This window comes from Trachinotus anak, unplaced genomic scaffold (genome assembly GCF_046630095.1).
Source record: "Trachinotus anak isolate AG129_WGS33_773 ecotype Australia unplaced genomic scaffold, CSIRO_AGI_Tana_v1 ptg000001l, whole genome shotgun sequence".
Taxonomy (NCBI): Eukaryota; Metazoa; Chordata; class Actinopteri; order Carangiformes; family Carangidae; genus Trachinotus; species Trachinotus anak.
Genome location: NW_027273852.1, coordinates 23,957,864 through 23,967,343, shown reverse-complemented (window position 1 = coordinate 23,967,343; position 9,480 = coordinate 23,957,864).

Below are 9,480 nucleotides of genomic sequence, written 5' to 3'. Positions count from 1 at the left end.
CCAAAATAAGAAAGCTATAATTGTCTCACTGGATGCAGAAAAGGCTTTCGACAGGGTGAACTGGAAATTTCTGTTTGCAACCTTACAGAGGTTTGGATTCTGTGATAACTTCTTATCTTGGATTAAAACATTATACAGCTCACCTAGCGCTTGCGTCAAAACAAATGATCAAACTTCTCCACGCTTCAATCTCGAAAGAGGCAGCAGACAAGGTTGTCCACTCTCTCCCTCTTTGTTTGCCATATTTATAGAACCACTGGCAGCTGCAATTCGGCAAAATAATAATATTAACAGCAAATTTGATTAATAAAATCAGCTTACACTGACGATGGATTACTTTTTCTTTAAGACGCACATGCCTCTCTTTCTGAGACTATAACAATCATAGATAAATTCTCATCCATTTCAGACTACTCTATTAATTGGAACAAATCAACGGTCCTTCCCATAGCTTTTGACCTCCAGTTCAACCCAACTATTCCACTACAACCTGGTGCAAACATCAGATACCTGGGTATCAACATTTCCATCAAGCTATCAGACCTGACACAGTTAAATCACATTCCCCTACTTAAAAAAATAGAGGATGACCTCACCCGCTGGAGTACTCTGCCCATATCGCTTATGGGAAGAGTAGCAACAATCAAAATGATGATCTTGCCAAAAATCAACTACATTTTCTCAATGGTCCCGACCCATTCTCCCAAGGCTTGGTTCAAATCACTGGACTCCATAATATCCAAATTTTTATGGAAATCTAAGCCACCACGAATCAGCTTAAAACCTTACAAAAACCCAAAAATCGAGGTGGTCTGGAGCTTCCAAATTTCTACAATTACTTTCTTGCCAATAGATTACAATACATCTTAAAATGGACTACACAAAGTCAAACTGATCATATTTGGCTGGACATTGAACAAACTTTCTGCAACACCATCCAAATCCAAAACCTGCCATTTATTAGCCCCATCATCAAACAATATCCCTGCTTTGAGAGCATCAATATCAGCACATCACTGATGGCCTGTTGGGAATTTCTAAAAATGAATGGGTCTTCACTGGTCCTGTGCAAACTCTCACCCATCTGGAACAATCCTGACATCCTGCAAAACAAAAAAACAATAAACTTTACAACATGGTATAGTAAAGGAATAAGATGCATAGAACATATTCTCCAAGACAATCATATGATCCCATTTGACAAACTGGTAGAACTCTACGGCATTGACAAAAACAGATACCTAGAATATCTTCAATTTAAATCCATCATTCAAGCTAGGTTTAACCTCAAGCAATTAGACCTAGAACTCCCACCAACAATAGCAAACTTTTTAAAACTTCCATCCCAAAAACTACTCTCTAGAATTTATGTAAGTTTAGCCGAATTAGAGCCAGCTCTCTCGATCCCAACTCTCAAATGGGAAAAAGACTTACTCATCAACCCAGACTCCAATTTCTGGATACAAATCTGCTCAAACACCTTCAGCATGACCCAAAACTCAAATCTGCAGCTGATACAGTACAAAATCCTCCACAGAGCACACTACACAGGACAAAGGATGTTCCAGATGGGTATCAGAAATACTAACACATGTATTAATTGCAAGAATGACGCACCAGATAACTATCTGCATGCTTTTTGGCACTGCACACCGGTCAGCAATTTCTGGCAGAAGATTTGTGAAGATCTATCGACACACCTCGGACATCCCATCCCTGTCTCCCCCTCACTTTGCCTGCTCGGTGACCTCACTAACATTAATATGGACACAAAAAAATCTTGCATGCTTCTCACAGTCCTAACCATGGCCAAGAAAACAATCCTCCTGAACTTGGGCTCTGTCTGTGCTGCGGCCTGGTTTCTGGCCACCTGTGCCTTTGGTTTGGGGGGGCGGTGTTACTGCAGCCCCCACATCAATTACCCACCACATCCAATGACAAATCGCTACACACTTGCATACACACATGAACACATACACATACATACACACACACCTACCCCTTCCCTCATACACACACACACACACAGACAGATTCACACACACACACACACACACACACACACACACACACACACACACACATATATACACAAATACACATACGGAGCATCTAATGGTTAAGGCCTATAGAGTGACCATAAATGTGGATATTGTTAGTTATTGTTATTGTTACTGTGGTTGTTTTTCTGTTGTTGTGTTATTGTTGTTGTTGTTTTTCCCCGTCTCTCCACTCCCATTTTCCTTTTCCCCATATTCTCTCTGTTTTTCTCTTCCTGTCCACTCTCATTCCTGATGCGGTCCAGTTGACTGCTCTTCATCCATTTGTCATATTTATTGACACCATTTAATTCAGTTTGGATGTATGTGAAACTGTGTGATCTACAGAGCAGACCGCGCATCTGTCCAAACAGCCCAAAGAAAATGAACAGATACTATCTGTTGATGCTGACATAGAGTATATTCATTTCTCAAAAGGACATAGAGTATATTCATTTCTCAAAAGGACAAATCACCTTGTTTGAAGCTTTTCTTTCAAACCATGGAGGTATTTCAAGTCAGGTCTCTCAGTGTAGTAGCCTGTGCTGTGAGGACCATCACAGGTTCACCTGACAGATACACTACTGCTCAACCTTTGATGAGGTGACCTGTCATCCCTCCTTCATGTCTCTACTGGAGGCTGGTCTTGGCTTCAGTCTGTGTGCTCTGAATCGTGAACCATTTATATGTATCACAATGATTCATGGAAACAAGACTAATGCTAGAAATACTGGCTGAGGGTGTAAGGCAGTAATGGACACAGTGGCCTGATCAGACACATTACATTTTTATCTGAGAAACAGAATTAATTATCTACTTTTTGTAGTTTGGCAGCACTACAAGTAACTCTTTTATTAAATATAACTTCAATATTGAATTTCTAAAGACTTTATTTGCCACTTAATATCCTTAATAAATAAATAAATGAATACATTAAAAAATAAAAATAAAAAATAAAATAAACTACGCTTACTGCCTCACAGTTGTATGCCTCCACCACTCTAATTTCAGATTACATCCCTGTTTATCCATAGTCATATAAAATATTAACCATTTGTGTAAAATTTTGTCATAATTGCTGTGTGAAGTCTTGATTAATGGCTAAAAAGTGTGTGAGTTCACACTTACCTTTGACCTTTGACCATCAAAGTCTAATCAGTTTGTCCTTGAGTCCAAGTGAAAATTTGTGCCAAATATGTGAATTGTGAACAAGTTCAAGTCAAGGCATTACTGAGATATCATGTCCATGAGAATAGGGTGTACAGACAGACGGACAAGCTGAAAACAATATGCCTCTGGCTGTTGCTGGCGCAGAGGCATAAAAAAGTTAGCAAATGATGATTCATGTTCTCTGCTAATTATGAACACATCTGTATCATGTGTGATTTTGATATTCATATCTGCTGTCCTGATGATGTACTTGCTGGGCAATTTCTTTACCTCCTGCACGCTTTTAATTTTGTTTCACACTCCACGGGGCCTAAGCATATGTTAAGGGTCACACTCTTGATTTTGACCTTGTAGTATCTGAAGTTCTATATGTTATGTGACTTTATGGGTTTGTTATGTTCAGCTAGGGATCCCCTAGGTAAAAAGATTTAAGGGCCTTAGCTAAGAGGTTCTAGGTCAAAAGGTCTAGGTGTCATTGGGAGATGGATGACACCCTCATCTTATGTAATGAAGCCCTTTTGTTAGGTTCAGAAAACAACCAACCTATATAGGAGGAGAGTTAGAGCTGTTATTCAGAGGAGATTCATATTGGCTTTGACTCCTCTCTCAGGCAATCTTGAGTGCTTGATTTGATGCTGGACTTCTTTGTAATAAACCTCTTTATATACAAGCAAGACAGTGTCAGCGGAGTTTTCTTCATCATCATCACATCATCGCTGTTTAATAAAGAACAACCTATCATATGTCATGAAGATAGATAGTTTAGATGTATTAATCTCTGCGTATCTGGCCATTTTAGTATTGTGTTCAACTTACACTCTCCTCTGCCTCCAAAACTACACCAATCCGTAGCCTGTAATTTCTCACAGATATTCTCAACCCTCTCACCTGATCTGCCCCCGCTCCCTGATCCTAATCTCCTGGTGAACTCCTTCAACACCCTCTGCCTGACGACCTTGGATTCAGTTGCCCCTATCAAAACCAGAACCAAATCTCTTTCAAAAGTTCCCTCATGGATCGATGATGACACATGCTCTCTAAAGAGTGTTACGCAAAGAGGAGTGAAATGGAAAGCAAACTTCACAAAACCTCACAAACTTCATGTTCATCATGACCGAATGCTGCAGTTAATGGTGGTCGAGCAAATTATTTCTCCTCCCTTATATCCAAGAATGCCCAGAATTCAAAGGTAGTGTTTAGAACACACGACTGGATTGCTGGTGGTCCCTCAAACAATAACCTGCGTTCTTTGCCTGACCTCTGTGAACAGGTTAAAATATTTTTTACCAAATAAATTGAAGAAGTAAGATCACAGGCTGACAGCACCCGCCCTCACAATTCACCTGTTCCAGAACCAGTAACTTGCAGATCATTCTATTCCCCTTTCCTTAGCTCATTCACACCAGTGTCCCTATTCACAATCACTGAAATGGTTAAACAAATAAAGTCTTGCTCATTAGATGTGGTGGTCCCTACAAGAAGTCTGAGGGACACTATGCCCACTTTAGGCCCCTACATTGTATCAATTGTTAATAGCTCTCTGGGGCACCTCGGTGGCTCACCTGGTAGAGCGCGTACCATTAAAGGCAGCGGCCCTGGGTTCGAATCTGACCCGCGGCCCTTTGTTGCATGTCATCCCCTGACTTTCCTGTCACTCTCTCACTAACCTATCCAATAAAGGCACTAAAAGGCCAAAAAAATAACTTAAAAAAAAAAAAAAAAAAAAAAATTGTTAATAGCTCTCTGGCTATTTTAAAACAGATTTTATTGAACCTCTCCTTAAAAAACCAAACCTGGATCCTACTGTTCTGGAAAATTACAGACAGGTCTCTAAACTCCCATTTCTGGCCAAAATCTTTGAAAAAGTTGTGTTCAAACAATTATTATCACACTTAACAGATAATAGCATTCCAATCTGGCTTCCATTCACTCCACAGCACGGAGACGGCTCTTCTTAAAGTCTGCAATAACCTGTGATAACCTAGTTCTCTTAGACCTCAGTGCTGCCTTCGACATGGTAGACCACAACATACTCATCAACAGATTGGAGAAGTCGGTAGGAGTCACTAGTGTGGCTCTAAACTGGTTCAGATCCTTTCTTTCAAACAGATGTTTTTCGGTGTCGATGGCTGGCTCAATTTCACCTCTGGCTAATTCCTCATATGGAGTTCCCAAAGGCTCCATACTGGGACCAATCCTGTTTTCTATTTATATGCTCCCCTTGGTGACATCATCCATCAATACAATGATCATTTTAAGTGCTAATCTCTCCCACTCTCTTGAAGGCATAACATGGACCCCTAAACCTCAAACAGTGAGACAAATGATGACCTCTTTAGGCATGACAGGTTACTGCTCTGACTGGATAGAACACAGCCATTGTGGCACCACTCAGAGCAATGATAACAGAAGCAGGTGCTGGTAATTTACACAAACAACTAGTGTGGACAAAAGATGGTAATGTTGCATTTGAAACCATAAAAACACTAATGCAACAAGCACCAGCACTGGCTCTGCCTGATACTCATGCATTCCAACTGTACATCTCAAACAGACAAGGACATACATGTGGTAAGTTAGCTAAAACCCACAACCCATTGCATACTATTCCACTGCTCTGTCCCAGGCTGAACTAGAATTTCCAGACTGTTATCAAACTCCAGCAGCAGCTCATTTGTTGTATGAAAAGGCCTCAGCCTTAACAATGGGCAATCCAGATTCTCACTCATCACAGTTGGTCTATCTCATTGAAAAAGGAACATTTGTGTTGACAAACCAGAGATACAGAGACTATTATCATCTCCTTGAGTATCCTGATGTCACCATATCTGTCACAAAAATCAAAAATCCAGCTGACTCAATACCCCTGCCACATGAAGGCACTGAACATGAGTGTGTGACAGTCCTGCAATCCATCCCACTGGTTGTCACATTTTTTGTTGATGGGTCATGTTGCAGGTCAGATAATGAGCGCTCTGTGGGATATGCAGTTCTGCAAAACAACAATAGCGTCAGTGTGACTGTGCTCTAATCAGGAAAGTGTCAGCTGAATCAATAGCATTGACTAAAGCATGTGAACTTGGTGCAGGCGAAACTGTAAACATCTATACTGACTCAGCATATGCTCATGAGGTGTGCCATCTTTTTGGTGTCACCTGGAAGTCTTGTGGATTCAGAAAACAGATATCTCACCCATACAACACCATGATCAAATACTGCAGTGTACAAATACAAGCTATGCTGCTGCCAACCAAATTAGCTATAATAAAATACTCCACACATAGAAAAGATAACTAGTTCATAACTACAGGAAACAATGCTACAGACAAGGCCGCCAAGGCAGCAGCTACTAACGATTCCAAAGCGAAATTGGTAATGGATTGTGTGAAGTTAGCAGAACAAGTAACCCTGAAAGACCTAATACAAATGCAGACTGAAGCATCTGAAACTGAGAAAGAATTGTGGGGCACAAAGAAATAACAATGTCATTTGGCGAAATCATTCAGGCCTTGTGGTTGCCCGGGATTGCTTGTTACCACTCCTCATACATGAAGCTCACCCGTTCTGCAAGGGGGGAGGTTATACAGAAATAACAGTGAAACTCACAAGGTCATTGGGGCAACAGGTACGGCAGTGCAGGTGAAGGGATCACCTTCATGGTACCACCTAAACCATTGCATAAAAGCACCAAAAGAACCAGGACAAGAGGAAAATGCATCCCTCCACAAACTCGGAATGCCTGCCAAAAGCCCAGAACCAAGAGATAAAGAATCCCTACAGTCCACTGAAAGTCCACAGAGTCAGGAAATGGTGCTGCTCCTACTGTTAAGATACCTCCTCCAAATGATACCCCTGGCAACAGCAACTACTTCACCCCTGAAACAACAGAATGCTTTAGTGCCTTGGAAGGGGACTGAAGTTGCAACTAACCAACTAATCTGCTAACTAACTGCCCAAATACAGACAGTTTGTTAATTGCCCGACCAGAGAGGGGAACACTCTGGACCACTGTTACACCACAATCAGTGGTGCTTATCACGCCGTCCCCCGGGCTGCACTGGGCCACTCTGACCATGTCATGGTCCACCTGATTCCCACATACAGGCAGAAACTAAAACTGTGTAAACCTGTTGCGAGGACATCGAAGCAGTGGTGCAGTGAAGCCATAGAGGATCTGCGGGCATGTTTGGACTGCACTGACTGGGAGGTGTTCAGGACTGCTTCCAACAGTCTGGATGAGTTCACAGAGGCTGTGACGTCATACATCAGCTTCTGTGAGGACTGCTGTATCCCATCACGCACCAGGGTGAGTTATAACAATGACAAACCCTGGTTCACAGCTAAGCTCAGTCAGCTCAGGAGGCAAAAGGAGGAAGCTTTCAGGAATGGGGACAGGGACAAGTTTAAAGAGTCCAAGTACAGGTTTAGCAAGGCGGTGAGAGAAGCTAAACGACTGTACTCTGAGAAACTTCAGCTCCAGTTCTCAGCCAATGACTCTGCTTCTGTCTGGAAAGGGCTCAGACAGATCACTAACTACAAACCTAAACCCCCCCACTCCATTAATGACTTCCGTCTGGCCAACGATCTGAATGAGTTCTACTGCCGCTTTGAAAGACAGTGGGACAAGCCTGACACTAACCTCCACATCAGAGCCACATCAGAACCCCCCTCCTCCTCCTCTACCAAAGGAACGTCTCTCTCTATCCTGGAGAGAGATGTCAACAGGCTTTTTAAGAAGCAGAACCCCCGCAAAGCAGCCGGTCCTGACTCTGTCTCTCCATCATCCCTGAAGCACTGTGCTGATCAGCTGTCTCCAGTGTTCACAGACATCTTCAACACCTCACTGGAGACCTGCCACGTGCCAGCCTGCTTCAAATCCTCCACCATCATCCCTGTCCCCAAAAAACCAAGGCCCACAGGACTAAATGACTATAGACCCATTGCCCTGACCTCTGTGGTCATGAAATCATTTGAGCGTCTTGTCCTGTCCCACCTCAAATCCATCACTGACCCACTCCTGGACCCCCTGCAGTTCGCCTACAGAGCCAACAGGTCTGTAGACGACGCCGTCAACATGGCTCTCCACTTCATCCTCCAGCACCTGGACTCCTCAGGGACCTATGCCAGGATCCTGTTTGTGGACTTCAGCTCTGCCTTCAACACCATCATCCCGGCTCTGCTGCAGGACAAGCTCTCCCAGCTGAGCGTGCCTGACTCCACCTGCAGGTGGATCACCGACTTCCTGTCTGACAGGAGGCAGCACGTGAAGCTAGGAAAGCACGTGTCTGACTCCCAGACCATCAGCACTGGATCCCCGCAAGGCTGCGTTCTTTCTCCTCTGCTCTTCTCCCTGTACACCAACACCTGCACCTCCAGCCATCAGTCTGTCAAGCTCCTGAAGTTTGCAGACGACACCACTCTCATTGGACTCATCTCTGATGGCGATGAGTCTGCCTACAGGTGGGAGACTGAGCGTCTGGTGACCTGGTGCAGGCAGAACAACCTAGAGCTAAACGCTCTGAAGACAGTGGAAATGATAGTGGACTTCAGGAAGAGCCCAGCCCCACCCACCCCCATCACCCTGTGTGACTCCCCCGTGGCTACCGTGGAGCATTTTCGCTTCTTGGGAACCACCATCACACAGGATCTCAAATGGGAGCTAAACATCAGCTCCCTCATCAAAAAAGCTCAGCAGAGGATGTATTTCCTGAGGCAATTGAAGAAGTTCAACCTGCCAAGGACTATGATGGTGAACTTCTACACCTCCATCATCGAGTCCATCCTCACCTCCTCCATCACCATCTGGTACGCTGCTGCCACGGAGAGGGACAATAACAGACTGCAGCGTATCATCCACTCTGCTGAGAAGGTGATTGGCTGCAATCTTCCGTCCCTCCAGGACCTGTACGCCTCAAGGACTCTGAGGCGTGCAGGGAAGATTGTAGCTGACTCCTCCCACCCTGGACACAAACTCTTTGAGACACTCCCCTCTGGCAGGAGGCTGCGGTCCTTCAGGACCAAAACCTCTCGCCACAAAAATAGCTTCTTCCCATCTGCTATTAGCCTCATCAACAAGGCTAGAGAGCCCCACTGTTGCTGATCAATTGCACCAATCACCAGAAAAAATTCCTTGTATGTGAAAACATACTTGGCAATAAAACTGATTCTGATTCTGATTCTGATTCTGATTCTGATCTCCAAATCACATCATTCACAGCAGTGATACAATTTGCTCCAGCTGATTCATCATCACCAGCAGACACCTGAAAGG